Source organism: Rhea pennata, chromosome 2, assembly GCF_028389875.1.
Source record: "Rhea pennata isolate bPtePen1 chromosome 2, bPtePen1.pri, whole genome shotgun sequence".
Taxonomy (NCBI): domain Eukaryota; kingdom Metazoa; phylum Chordata; class Aves; order Rheiformes; family Rheidae; genus Rhea; species Rhea pennata.
The window spans coordinates 101,430,420-101,445,531 of record NC_084664.1 but is presented as its reverse complement, the minus strand read 5'-3'; the positions used below and the strand labels follow the sequence as shown (position 1 = coordinate 101,445,531).

The 15,112-nt window shown below is 38.7% G+C and overlaps 1 protein-coding gene across 1 annotated transcript in view; it reads right to left on the bottom strand.

Moving 5' to 3' along the window:
• The window catches only part of MBP (myelin basic protein), a 122,831-nt gene extending 108,747 nt beyond the window's left edge, over positions 1–14,084 (bottom strand). The window contains exon 1 of the mRNA XM_062570053.1: positions 14,006–14,084. The gene's annotated coding sequence lies outside the window, so the exon portion shown is untranslated. The remainder of the gene's footprint in view (positions 1–14,005) is intronic.
• Between the last annotated feature and the right edge of the window lie 1,028 nt (positions 14,085–15,112).

Here is a 15,112-nt window from a genome sequence, read left to right as displayed (position 1 = left end):
TTTGCCAAGCTGCACTTCACTGGGGCCCGGCAGGATACTAGGCAACTGGATTTTGTTCTGCACTCAGAGATCATTTATGAACTCAGTAATTTTATCATATGATCTTAAACAAAGTTAAGAAAGTAGATACAGAGGTGCCAGTTTGCCAAACTCTTACTTTTGCATCTCAAAAAACAATTCCAACTAACCTGTTACTATTTTACATCAAATCTCATTCACCTATTGTGCTCTTGGCAACAATGGCTCATAACACTAAAAAGTGCTGTCAACAACAAAACAAGCTATTTTCTGGAGTACATGATACTTAAATCAAAAACTGTCATTTAACAGTTACATGAACTATCCAAGAGTGAAAGCAATGAGTCTCTCATATAATGCAGCATCTTGCATAAAATATCTCATACTGAAATTGTAAGGGACCAATCAGTTTGCAAGCAATTAAGTTATACTGACAACTTTTAACTGTTTTATAATTACATTTTGTTTTACTGGGAAACTGGCTATCATAAGTTAGTGGTTATGACTAGTTTGAGGAGATGCTGCAGCTGCAGCTGTGCACTCCCAAACACACTGGAGAAGATCTGTGTACAGCACTAGTCTCTTCTTTATGCTAACACTTCCCAGCTGTGGTCCTTAATATTTAATAGGTGATATTTTAAAGTCTTACAATAATTCTAGATTATAAAACTTGCCCTTACAATGGTAAAGGCACTGTTTTAATCACTATCTTATTTTGGAAAATCTGATGTGCTCAATGCACTTCCATTTTTAAGCAAGTAAATCTATCAGTAAATCCACTCCTACTTTGTTATTTGAGCATCTGCCAAAATTAGTGTCAATCACCAAATGAAAATATATCACTACTAAGGGGAGGGAAGGAAAAAAAAAAAAAAAAAAAAACTTTCCTTGTTTACGATCTTGAGGTATATAATATTCACTCAAAAACCACTCCAAATCAAAACATGTCCCCACTCCCAAACCACCAGCTTCATATTATCTGGTAAGGATGTTTAAAAACATAAGCTGAAAAACCTGCAAACTTTGTAGGTTTCTGAAGTTAAGGAAAGTGGGTAACAGTAACCACCACAACTGCTTTTTAACATTGCTGCATATGAGCATTTCATCAGTCTGGATATATTAAAGTTCACTTACACTCACTCTTAAATTCAATTAGTAATGTACATAAATCTCACTTACTTTGGCAACTGTGTAACATAAATAGCCAGTTCTAGAGAAATGACATCATTTCTTATAAGAATACAGAAGTTTTATGGATCATACCATACCTACTCTCCCAAAGACAAGGGGAAAATATATAAGCAGATAATGATGCAGCCAGAAGTATAGTTAGGCCAGGCTAAATAGGACTTGTATTTGCATAGGTTGGTACCAGACATACTTACAGTTGTTAGGGTACCTTGACAAAATATCAAGTATTACTCATTTAGAGTCACTCTAGCAGTATCTTGTTCCTCACTTGTTCACCTTCTGTGCACTGCAGCCTGACCATATATAAAATACAATACAGGTTACATCATTTTTACCAATTGAGAATTTTCTCATGACTTTTTTTTTTTTTTTTTTTTTTTTTTTTTTAACAATATGGTATTGTAAGGAGAAGTAATTTTTCTGTCACTAGCCACAAACATCCTATATATGTGCCATACAGTAATTCTACTCTTCATTCTGTTCCATCTGGACTCTTAATTTCTTGCCTCAGTTTCCCCTGAAGGTCATTTTTGTTTTCAACATCTCCTTTAAACTGATACTACTTTTGTGAGACTGAAATAGTCACTTGCCTATTTCAGGCTCTTTATTATGAATTTCTGTCAAGGCAGCAGCCACAAGAACTTTTCTGAAAATGTGCTAGGCTTGTTCTTTATGACAGAAGCTGAAGTAAGATAATTTATTTTAAGAGTACCCTCCAGTTTTATTTAGTAATACCTTATTCTTCGTGAACTTGAATGACACCAGATCTTATTAAACAATGGTATTCCATATAATGTCAAATTTAGACCACTGCTGTAAATTTAGACCACCACAGCAAATCTCTTAGAAGTGACAACTTTAGTTACAAAAAAGATTAAGATCTGTACAATAACTTTGAAATACAGGGTTCTCAATCATCTACAAATAAGAATAATTTCAAACATTTCTGAAATGCAACAAACTAAACATGGAGAATACTTAAAATGCTTGAAACAGTAAGTGATAGGCTACTTACGCTACCGACACTAGAGGGGAAATTTGGCTACAAGCAGAACAGAATCATAAGTTGAAATTCAGTCAATGTAACCAAAGTTAATATCTATCTCAATCAGAAAAAGAAAAGCACAAAAACAAACAAGATGACTCAATACCATGAAAAGACATATACAAAATAATCTTTTCATCTCTATGGAGGTAGTTTGACAACAGATGTTAATATCTCAAATTCTTTTTGTATATATATACACATAGTATATTTAGTGAGACACATGAAAATGGATTCACCTTATGATAAATTCATTTGATCTTACTCAGTTGGGTGGTCTTTTCTTACACAAGCAAACCTCCTGAAGACAACTGTATTATTGTATATCAGGAAGACACAGCAAAGCCAGCCTTCATACTTATACGTGCCAGTATTATTGCTGCAACACGTGTGATTACAAAATTATTTAATTGCTCTTTCCCAAGCTTTGGTTATTTCTTTCAGGTTAAAGTACAGAACAGGCTGATTGTGAAATACCCTTTATCCATTTGGCCATCTTCAAATGTCATACTTGCATGTTACTCCTTTTTTCATAGAGCCTGTTTTATTAAACTCAGCAAAAAGAAAAAAAAATGATTTTACACTTTCCAAACAATTAAAGCATGAAAAACAGATTCCTAAGATATAAGAAATATATGCATTAGAGATAAAAGAATTTATGTATCTAAAATTTACTACAGAGGTTAACATTTACCTTTTAGCATCTGACTTCTCCCCATACACATTTATCAGTCTCAGTTTAGAAATCTTCAGCATAAAATAAAATAAATTAATACACTAAGAATTTGGAATACTTTAGGATTAAGTTAAAATACTGAAAATTATTTGCAATCTATATTATTTTTATTAAAGCACTAGTCTTATTAAAATTAAACACTAATAGAATCTCGTTAAAAATATAAGTTAATTCCACACATCATTCAAAATGAATTATGAAAGACATTTTTGACTAATTCACTACTGATAGGATTGTTACTACAACATTTCTGAACTGCAAGATGTAACTCTTATATTATAGTTCAGCTACTGGTCCTGGAGAAATATTTCATTAAACATATTTATAAACTTGACTCCCACTAGGTTTTTCAAACCCTAAATAATAATGCAATGTTTGTATAATACATAATAATAAAATGTATAAGTCTGTACTGCAAGAAACTAAATGAAATTATTTCATTTAGTCACGCAATGAAATTATTTTGATATATGATGATCTATACAGAACAATCAATGCTTATCAATAACCAAAAGAAGATGGAGATTTAAAGGTCTGATTCAGTAAAGCATATGGTGTCACTGATAAAATCTGGTAAATACTAAATTCCCCAAAAAGTTATTGTTAACTTATTGCTCAGCACCATATAATCAGGCTAAATCAGTTTGCTTCTTAGTATATGCAAATTAAGCAAATTTCAGCTTTACTATGTGGGTCTTAATACATTGAATTTGTTGGGTTTATTTGTTTTTGGTTCCCCCCCCCCCCCGAACATGAGTAATGGAAAAAATCTCAAAATTGTAAGTAAATGGAAAAAAATACCCCATAGGGCTGTGGAAAAAATCTTACATGTGTATCAATATAATAGAATACAAATAAAGACTTTCACATGCCTACTTACTGGCATCCATATATGTATTTCTTTTGATCATTAAGCTACCAGTAAGATTATGGAACTAAATAATTCCTTTTCCATGAAGCAACATCCAAGACAAAGCCGAATGGCTACGAACAAAACACCAGTATAATGATCTAACCAATATAATTAGCAAACTTACAATGACTTTGGCCACCTCCCTTTCTTGCAAAATACTCAAATACACAGAGTGCAAGAATTACTCTAGCAGCAACATCCCTTTTTCTAAGAAACATCTTTCCTCATACACCATCACAATCCCAAAACACAGGTGTCCCATCCATGACCAGCATGTACGAAGTCACCAACAGGAGGGCAACAATTAAGCATCCAGAGAAGATGAGCTGGAAAGGGGCTGTGCACATGTTACCAAGTCTGAGGTATCACTGAGAAAGAAAGCAACTCAGTCCAGCCTACTTCAGTTGTTAGTTAGTCTGCTTGCACGGCATCTGCAAACATACATACACCTAAATGCTGGTTTGGGGCACATAAAGGAGAAGCAGGTGACTGGGAAGAGACAGCATGGACCTACCAAGGTTAAATCATGCCTGACCAAAGTGATTGCCTCCTATGATAAAACGACTGGCTTCACAGATGAGCAAAAAGCAATGAATACTAGCTACCCTAATTTTAGCAAGGCTTTCAAGTCTCTCATAGCATCTTCATATCTAAATTGATCTATGTTACAGTCCAGGTGGGTGAACTACCAGATGGTAAGAAAACCCCTGTTACAAGGCTTAAAAGATACTGGTTAACAGTTTGCACTCTACTCATAGGTTGGCTACAAGTAGAATAAATCAGAGATCTATCCTAATATCTTTAACAGTGACTTGGAGGAAGGTATACCAGGAACCCTCAGCAAGTGTCCAGACATCAAATTTGGAGATACGCCCGATGCACTAAGCGGCAGGGCTGCCATTCAGAAGGACTTACACAGCCTTGAGGAATGGTCTGGCAGAAACGTCCTGAAATTCAACAAGGCCAAATGTGAAGTCCAGCACTTGGGACAGACTAATGACCTACCAGAGCACAGCCTGAGGACTGTCCAGTGAGGGAATAGCTCTGCTGAAAAGGACCTGGAGGTCCTGGTGGACAGAAAGCTGGACAGGAGTCAACAGTCCCCACTCCCAACAGTCAGTGAAGGCTAACAACACTCAGGCTGTATCAAGAGGAGCTTTGTCAAGACTCAACTGGACAATGCCCTAAATAACCTGGTCTGATCTCATTCCTGACCCTACTTTGGGCAGGAGGATGGACTGGAGGCCTCTCGAGGTCCCTTCCAACCTCAATGAGTCTATAGAGCTAGGTTGGAATTGTGTACATACACCACGCAGAGCACGGACAGTAAAGCACAATGCTTCCAGAAAGACAACAGAAACTTCAGACATCCTCAGTATACGCTGTACAAATAACCTATTTACATGCAGGTAAATTGCGTGCCTTCACCATTCTCTGAACTTTACGCACAACAGAAGAACTGCATATGCAATTAGGTACTTAGCCATGTGATTGAAGGACGTGTTCTGTGGGACCCTCATCAAAAGCCTCTATAAGGCTACTTAACTCACTGAAATCAGGAAGACTAAACAAACTTAACTACAATTAATATGAAATTCACTTAGTAGCACTGAAGTTACACAAAAACACAGACTCCCCCAAACCAAACGTTAATTACAAAGACACGACTACAGTAAAAGTGTTCACTTCACAGCTGATACAATAATCACTAATAGAAGAATATAAAATGCAGTTACAATGAATACAATGGTATTCAGTGTTGTACCAGACAACTGTATTAACTCAAGGAGCATACTTTTGTCATTGCTATATACTACTTACATACCAATAAGTAGTAGGTATATTATGCCTTTCTTACTAAAGCCTAATAGCCAGACAAAACACTACTCAGAGATGAAAGACACAAAAACCTTACAATAAAATATCAATTAAAAGCAATGAAAACTATTTTTCAACACTTTCTAATGTACACAGAATTAAGACTGGTAGGTACAAGTTCCAGCGTCTATGTGGAATCATATTTCTTTTTGTGTAGTGCTTTTTGTGTAGTGTTAATAAATAAGCTTGAGGCATTCAGGACTTAGAATAAAAATAAAAAACAAAAGCAAAAAATCCCACATTCATATGAATTATAAGCTATTTTTATTGCAGGAGGAGGAGAAGAGGAAAACATTTTGCAACTCATTTAACCAGAATTTTAGACAAACTTTTCAATGCTACCAGTGCTACATTTAGTTGAAAAGCACCTATTAAAATTAGCTTTAAAACTACAACACCAAAAACTATTTTCTGTGTGAGCCTATTATAAGTTCTTTCCCATTAGACAAGATTATCTTTCTGAAAAAGAAAAACAAAGCTAAATTATTGCCTGCCCTCCAGGTGAACAGTGCTGAATCAGACTATGCTAATGAAAGCTACGCAGAACCTTGTATTTATCTCTCTTTTCCACAAACAAGTCAGGGCAAAGTAATCATACAGATAAAAAGTTGCCAAAATCCAGGCCAGGGAGGTTCTATTTGGAGAAACTATACACTTTAGTTAATAAGTCCCTTGATACAGTAACTATCACCATTTGGGAAAAGACACTAAGAGGCCCAACAAGAGCCAAAGTAGTAGATAATTATAATTGTTTTCCTCTAAGTCAGACATAATTACTTGAGAGTGTGTTTTAAGCCAAAATTAATCATGAATAGAACATCATTATTTTGTTTGCTTTCTACTTTCAAAAAAGTAAGTGGAGAATTAACACCACGGCCGATTTCAGAAATGTGAAAATGTACTGCCCATCACAAAATCTGCCAATATATTAATCACTTCATGCAACTACAGTAATCAAGAAACTTTTATTTACACAATAGCTCACCATCATCCTCTCTTGGTCTACCTTTCAAGCATATTTTTTTCCATTAAACTGAGCAATGTAAAGCTGAAAACACCTGTAATCAAATTATTTAGTATTTTTCAGTGACCATTTTACTAAAGGCCCAAATAAAAATAGGCCTTTATAGTCTGATGGATGTTAGTACTTTTAGGGGAATCTGTTTCCTATACCTACTTTAATTCTCTAGAATGATTTGAGCTATCAAAATGCTATGAATACAGCACAATGACTGTCTAAGGCTCAGGAAGTTTCATATTATAATGATTATATCATTTTTTATGGATAAAGTTTTGAAGGACACGTCAGTCTCCAAAATTCTCTCTTTATCTTCTTTCATTAGTATCTTATCCCTTACCATAAATCTGTGAAAAATATCAGTTTTGTTTTTCTTGTTTTGGCTTCAGCCCTTGCCATTATAGTTTTCGCTATCACTGGTCCTTTCTGGACACAAAGCTGTCCAGCTGTCCTTCATGTGAAAACCAGCAGATGTGTAAACCCATGGTAATTCTTTCTGTACTTTTTTAACACTTAAAGGGAGACACACATGATTTTAACCATTGCAACTTCTGCCTGTGCTATCTTTACAAATTATATCCCAGTATTACTTTTCATCTCGAGAATTAACATGATTCAAAAAGATAGTCTAATTAAGGACTAACTTATGTTCCAAAGGAAAGAGTGATGCCAATATCTGGGAAATAATAATGATGAAGATAGATGAGTGAAAAGCATTACAATGCATTACACAAAACCATAAAACAATCATTGCTTTGCTATTAACCAAGAGATTTTGCTGACTGAACTGTAATCTCAGAAGCCAGCAAGTCTCTCCTGAGATCACCTAGGTTGTTCATGGAATTTGCCATGACCTCCAGGAACAAAGACTTCCTGGAAGTAAGTCCTATGGGAAGCTGGCAGGAATTCTGAAGATACTAATGAGAAGAAAATGGCTACGAGTTTGTGGTATACTGATGACAGTCAGCCTTACATACACATTTTAAGGCAAGAGGGCAGTAACAGCTGTCGATTCTGGTCTCCACAACAGACACATCAAAAAATAAATAAATAAAGTCTGGCCTGTATCTCAGTCAAGACACAAACCCAGCCAATACAAAGTCTGAGGAATGGGTGAAATTTGGCCAGCTGGAGTGGACAAGACAAAAGCGATATTGAGAGGCTGAAAGAAAAAATTGAGGAGGTGGCAAACGCTAGTATCTCTGCTTACCACCGAAAGCACTCAACTAGCATTATAAACCTAAACTCACACTCCAATGGTAGATAAACAGGTGTGTTTGAAATATCAAGTAGCAGAGGAGGCCAAAACAACAAATTAACCATCTCCATCAGGATAGATTGTACTAGGCAGGTACAAACTTTTATTTTGAATGTTGGTCTTCCTATCAATGGCCATGCTGATAGCGCTTTGAACTTGGGATTACTCTGAAACACCCTAAAGAGAAGTCATTCTACCTTATTTCAATTTTTTGAAGAAGACAGTTTAACATGCAACTCCTTCGATTCTTAGCTTCCCCAACCTGCAAGGGGAAGTTTTAAATTTAAGCACTTCCAAATGTTTAAACATTCCTTAAACATTTAAGAAAGTATATATTAAGAATTAAAATAACACACTAAGAAATTTTGCAAGTGTTGGAAGAAAATAAACAAAAAAAGTTATCAGAAACATCTTTCTTTCCAATGTGCAAAACAAATCTAGTATAGAGCAGCTGATAAATTGATCAAAACCAGTAGAAATTAAAAAAAAAAAAAAAAAAACTACTGCAATTTCAGTCTGTATTTCAGAAAAGGGAAGCTCTCATTTGATAAATCTTTTCAGATTTATCACTTTGTTTCCTTCTCCCCTTTGAAAGGCCTTACTAAAACTTCAGGAAAAAAATATTATTAGTGGTGAAATAAAGATTTCAAAAACTGCAACTTTTCTACTGGGTTATTTCAAAAACATTTCAAGAGAGAAGAAAAAATTGGCTGGAAGCTTCCATGTTATTTCTTGGTTTTCTCTCACTTGCCCTTTGCGTGGGCTTTCCTGGGATGTGTCCAAGATTTACAGCTATTCCAAGCAGTAGAGTTGGGATTTCACAGTTATTGCAACTGATGTAAGAATAGGAATGATCCCACTTTATATTAACCAAAGAGTTGTCCAATCATTTTTTTTAACACAGCATTTTTAAGAAGTGTAAAGTATTTTTCTGAATATGAGAACCCAAGAACATTAAAAGCCAAATATGGTTGTCAGGAACTGTTTAAGTATCTGCACTTTACTTTAGCCCTAAAAATATCTCCTCAATAGATTCTGAACTCTTTAAAGAAAATAGTAAGAGGTTTTATTTTGTTTTCCAAAGAAGAGTTAAGCCCATTATGATTGACCTTTCATACTGTCAGTCCCCAAAAACCTCACAAGTAAGAAAATGAGGTGTAGTAAACAGAAATGAGGGTGACTGGTATCTCCTGAACATCATGAGAACTTCCTATTTTTAAATAAGTCAGATTGTGGAAAATAGCTGGCAAAGCAAGAAAACATGTTTTTTTTTGCAAGTCATGAGTACAATTTGCTGTTCAGAAAAGCTAATGAAATTGCTGTACATCATCTACATAACTTGTATCAAAATTGTTTATTACTATACCCAAAAACCCATCTGACACAAGTATTTCAACCAGGATTTTGCTTGATATTTGAATGATGATTAGATGGTAAGAGAGATGACGGACTTCATTTGCAAAAAAATGCATATATGAAAATAACTAGATAGATAGAGAAAAAAATATGATTTGAATGAGATGATTAATTGGAAGAAAATCTGAAAGAGTGAGTCTGACACATTTGTTATTTAGTGTCAATGGAAGTGAAAGATTAGATGCTATCATTGTATTGCTGGGGTGTGTGTGTAGGGGGGAAACTGTCAATAAGGTTTTATGCAAAGATCTGATTTACTCTGTCTACAGTTTAACTCTACAGTGTTTAGCACAACAAAGAACATTTAATTTAAATTCTCAAGGTGGATAGAATCCCCGGAGAAATAGATTTAATTGTGTCATATTAATTTTTGACCATATCACCATACTGTGCTTTGTTAACTGAAATGCAGCATTTGCTTGTTATCTCACCAGGGTAGGAACAATCTGCCTGCAGAATGATTAGCAGAATAAGGCCCACAACTATGACTGAAGGCTACAATAATACAGCCTCAATAATACAGCTATAATGTCATCTTCCTTGAAGTCAGCTACTGCCTTTGGCATCAGTAGCAATTGGATCAAGACTCTCGGAGACTAAACTGTCTATTTTATACTGAAGATGTAATTAGGTTCCACTTCAGCAGTTTGTGCAGAAGGTCGGGTGCCTCAGAAAATGGGTATTAAATAATACAAATAATAATATACAAATAAACTACTGGAGTCTAGTGTTATCTATCTAAAACTGCAGTTACACAAGTCATTTGAGTATATACTCTTTTCCTGATTCTTCTCTCATGGGTTGTCACTTTTATCTTTCATATAACATTTTATGCTTCTTCAGAAGTGACAGCATCCTGCTGTTTTTCCCTTTAGAAGCACCTAACAATTCTGGGCAGCCACAACGGCCTTTTCCACTACTACTTTCCTTCCTCACTCAGCTCTTTCAAACCTTTAACACAGTATTTTAAAGAAGGCAGACAAATGCTTGCTTTACAAAACAGCATCAACTGTCTGTATTCAAAACCGCATCTAAATACTTTAACTTTGATCTAGCACTCTTGATCACTCATGTGTTTTATTTTAGCAAGAGCCTCACCACAGAAAACACACATCACAGCTTCAATGTGACATCTTGCCAGAGAGAAAATTATTCAGGTAACTAAATACTGCAGGACTGGGCACTTCACCAGCGATCCAGAAGACAGTGCTACTTTTTAATCCATGACAGATTTAACTTTAAACCTGCATGCATGCAGGATCCAAATTTGAGACTGCAAACTTTCAGACCTTCTCCCACATTAAACACTGGTGGTTTTCAGTCCTAGAGAAAAATACTAGATTTCATCTACACTAGCCTTAACAATTTTTGGCAGTCAATAAAATACACTCATGTTCTCATCTAAATTAAATCAATTTAGGTCTAATAAGTACAAATTTGAATAAATTTACCCATGCTCTAATATATGAGCACTCATCCACTTTTACAACACTTCCTTCTGGCAAGTTAAGAAGTTAACAGAAAATGGGTAGATGGATGATTCTAAACACTTAATCATTATTTATGCTGAGATTAAGCATGAGATGCTTACCAGTCTCATCTGCATTCTGCCAACAATTTACAGTGAAAGTGTTTCTTTAAACATAACTATCATTTAGCAGAGTAAGTAGTGTCTAAACTATAATGGTACATGTTATTTGATGGAACAAGTAACTGCAGCAGCTCTTTCAACCACATGAATATCTCACAAAGAATACTGAACCAAAACATTGCAAAAAGAATAAATAGGAAATTTGTTCATACCCAGTGGTATTAAGACTGAAGCCTCTATCTTCCAAATTCTGTGTTTCTCCAGGCAACACTGAAAGAGAAGATCTGTTGGTATCCCCCTAGGACAACTCAGTCCCTTGCCTGAGCCAACCATTATCTTTCCATGTATGCTCATTTGCAGCCCAGTGCAATCACCCGATAATCTCAAACTCTTAGAACATGCTTCTATTTTTTTTCCCAAATCTAATCCTACTATGGAGTGACCACAGTCAAGTCTTGGATCTTTTCAGATCTTGAAAATAAATACATTACTTCTCTACTTCTGCAGGATATCTTGAGTCTTATGGTTTTTTTCAACTCAGACAAGCATGCCTTTAAAGAAGATGAAAGGTCTTAGTTGATTAGAAACCCAAGTATTGTATGGAAGCAGAGCTTTTGAGAGAAGCCCAAAGCAAGAAAAATTTTGTTATGAGAGTTTTCATAAACACACCAAATCAAGTGACTAAAGATATGAAACTATTTTTAAGCAATATACTGCAATTTCTACAATTAAGTAAAAGCTTAATAGCCTGAAGTTTATCAATGCAACAATGACCAGTCAAATCATTAACAGTCACTACATTATTTGTAGTAATTATCATTATGGTACCATGGCTCTGAAAATTTCTGATAGTTTTTCAGTTGTACTGGTACAGTACAGATTCTTAATTTTTAATCTTTAATTTTCTACCTATTATAAACCCACTGAGGCTAACAAACACCACATTTCATCCAAGGCTTTCTCCCAGCTCAGCAACAGTGAATTTGAATCCATTTAATTACTGTACTTTGGAAGAGCATTACATTCTCTGTATCTTTCTTGTTAAAAATATCACACTTCATTTTAGATGGATTATTTCAAAGGCTAATGCACAAATCTTGCCTTGTAAGTTAATATCCATTAATGTAATTTCTCTGCATGGGCATTTACAAACCTGAAATTGCCTTCCAACTCTCGCAGTAGCTACCAATGTCCGTAAAACTCTCCATCCCACTCTCTATCGCCATTCTCTCAGTTAACCTTTCTACTCTCTTACTAAAAGTTTACATAGGTTCAAAAAACTGCTGTATAAAGTCAAAGAAAAATCATAAGGCCTGCTAAATACAAAGACAACGCTCCTACCTTAGGGAATCTTTGAGCCACAAGCTGCTAGGCAGAGTGCTGGAGCAGCCCCATTAAAAGCTCTCTGCAGTACAGTCTTCTCTGGGCACCTACTCTTGGCTGCTGCCAGTAGAAGAACCTCTAGCACATCCCCAGATGGCTTTCTGAATGTTCTCATAGGTACTCATCAGCATTCAGAAGGCAGAGAGGCAAAAGTAGGTGTAAAATACAAAAAGTATGCAATCTGCGATGCCCCAGAGCTTCAACAGGCTCATACCAGCCATCATTAACTGCTCTAAGACTATTTAAAGTCTTTTAGAGAACTCTTTCCTGCTCCACTGCCAACAGTAATCAACACTGGCTCACCATAAAGACTGTTGCTCCGTTATTATCTACCTTGAATGATAAGGAGCACTACACCATAGATTTCAAGCCTTTATAAACTACTGTCCCACAATTTATAGGTTAATACGTTTGTATCAATGAACTAGTAATATTCCTAAGATATAAAATTATGTTTCTTCATCTCACAAGTTCAGAAATAATTAATGGACACAAGAAAAATAAAATAGTAAAATACACATTCTACCACTATCTGAAGCACTCTAGACTCAATTTTGGTCCTACTGAACTGAGTGGAAACTTGGGAATGGGAAACCTTCAGCTTCTCCACAAGAAAGCCTCTGGCATTTTTAAATCTGATGTTTTGATTAGATCGTTTACTCCCCCTATTTTTACAAAAATCATCAATGCTCCAAATGTAGCACTTGATGTATTGAAAGATAAATTTGGAAACACTCATTATCACGAAAAACCTACTTCAGATCACAGAATATGCGTTTACGCGCTTCTTAAGACGGAGCGCGCGGTGATTTTCGGGAAGAGACACAGCTCGTCCCAAATACGACGGAACGCGCGCACGAACAGCCAGCGCTGCCGCCCACCGCACGCGCGGAGGCCAGCCGCTGCCAAGCCCCACCCGGAAAGAAAAAAAAAACTCAAAAACCCAAAAAACAAAAAAACAGCGCAGACGAGGTGCCCCCAGGGACGTGCCCCGAGGTAAAAGGCAGCTTTCGGGGACAGGGAGACGCCAGCGCCAGCCGCTGTCCCAAGGCGCCCGCGGGGCCGCGGCCCGAGCGGGGCGCGCCGGGGGCCTGCAGGTGAGATGGCGGCCGCCACCTGCCCCTGCCCCTACCCCTGCCCCGCGCCGCCGCCGCCACCGCCCGCCCCGGGAAAATAAATAAATAAATAAATAAATAAATAAATAAATAAATAAATAAGAAAGAGCGAGCGAGCGAGTGAGAGAGAGAAGTTCTTCGTTTCCTCGTAAAACTCCGGACGCAGCCACGATTTCAAACCGGAAGCCCCTGCGACCGCCGCTTTCGGGCCTCGTCCTGCGGGCGGGGGCGCGGGCGTCCCCCCGCCGCCCCGCGGGGTTATGTAACGCCGCGGACCCCGCGCACCTGCCCCGCAGGCGCAGCCGAGGCCAGCGAGCGCCCGCGCCGAGCGCCCCCGCCGAGCGCCCGCGGACGAGGAGGGAGGCGCGCGGTGAAGAGCCAAAGCCTTCGCCGCGCCGCGGGGCTGAGCCGCGCCGTGCGCCCCCCCCAGCCCCCGCACGCACCTCTCTCGCCCTCCCGGGCGGGCGCTGCGGGCCGCGGCCGGGCGGCGCGCTGGCAGCGGGGCAGGCGGCAGGCTTCGCCCGCCGCGCCGGCAGAAGCCTCCGCTCGCTGCGCGCCCGGGTGCCCGCTGCAAGCCCGCGCTCTTCCTCCTCCTCCTCCTCCTCCTCTTCCCGCCGGCGACACGGCAGCCGCTCCCGCTCCGTGCCGGCGCCTCTTGCCGGCCTCTCCCAGAGCGCGGCGGTCCCGGCCGCTACCTGCGGCGGGAGGTGGCGGCGGGCGCCGCCCGGCAGCCGCCCCGCTCCGCTCCGCGCCCGCCCCTTCGCTCCGCCCGAAAGCAGGAAGGGGAAGCGGGCGAGGGCGCCCGCTGCGGGGGGTTCGGCGGGAGCTGCGCGCTCGGGCGGGCGGGCGGCGGTGCGGAGAGCTGCGCAGCGCCGCGGCTTGCTGTCAGCGAGAGCCCGAGACCCGCGGACTCGGGCCGCGCTCGTGGAAAGTGCGCACCCTGGGGCTGCTGGGCTCCGGAGGGCAGAGAGACCGCTTGCCGTGTAGCTTCATCCCGTTCTTGGGGGCTAGGTCACGTTTGCAAATGTTTGGGGCAAATAATACGTTTCCCCCCCCCTTTTTTTTTAATGTTTGCATTGTATTTTATTGCAGATTATTTACTCAAAATTGCAAAAGCAAGAAGTAAATTCGGTTGAAGAAATAATCGCTTTATTTGTCATCGCTCAGTGATGATTACCCTGTTTATCTGTTGCACCTGTCCAGCACCTCATGTTTAAACCTCTGCGGATGGAGAGTTATGGTGTCAGCTACCCAAATATTACCGCCGTATGAAAGGAACTTCTTACATGTAATTCCTTACAGTCGAAAATGAGGCTTTTGTAATGTGGATCTTTATAATAAATAGGAGAATGGCAAATTAGCTTGCTAAAACCTAAAAGTAAACACTGAAATGTGAAATAAGAGCTCATAGAGGGGAATTGCAGAGGAAAGGAATAGATGGAATATCACCAGTATGAGCAATTCAAAAAGTCAAACCGCTAGTATAAGAAAGTCAAAGTCTGGGAATTTTATATTTGGAGTACAGACTTTAGAGTACAGCACTTTGAATC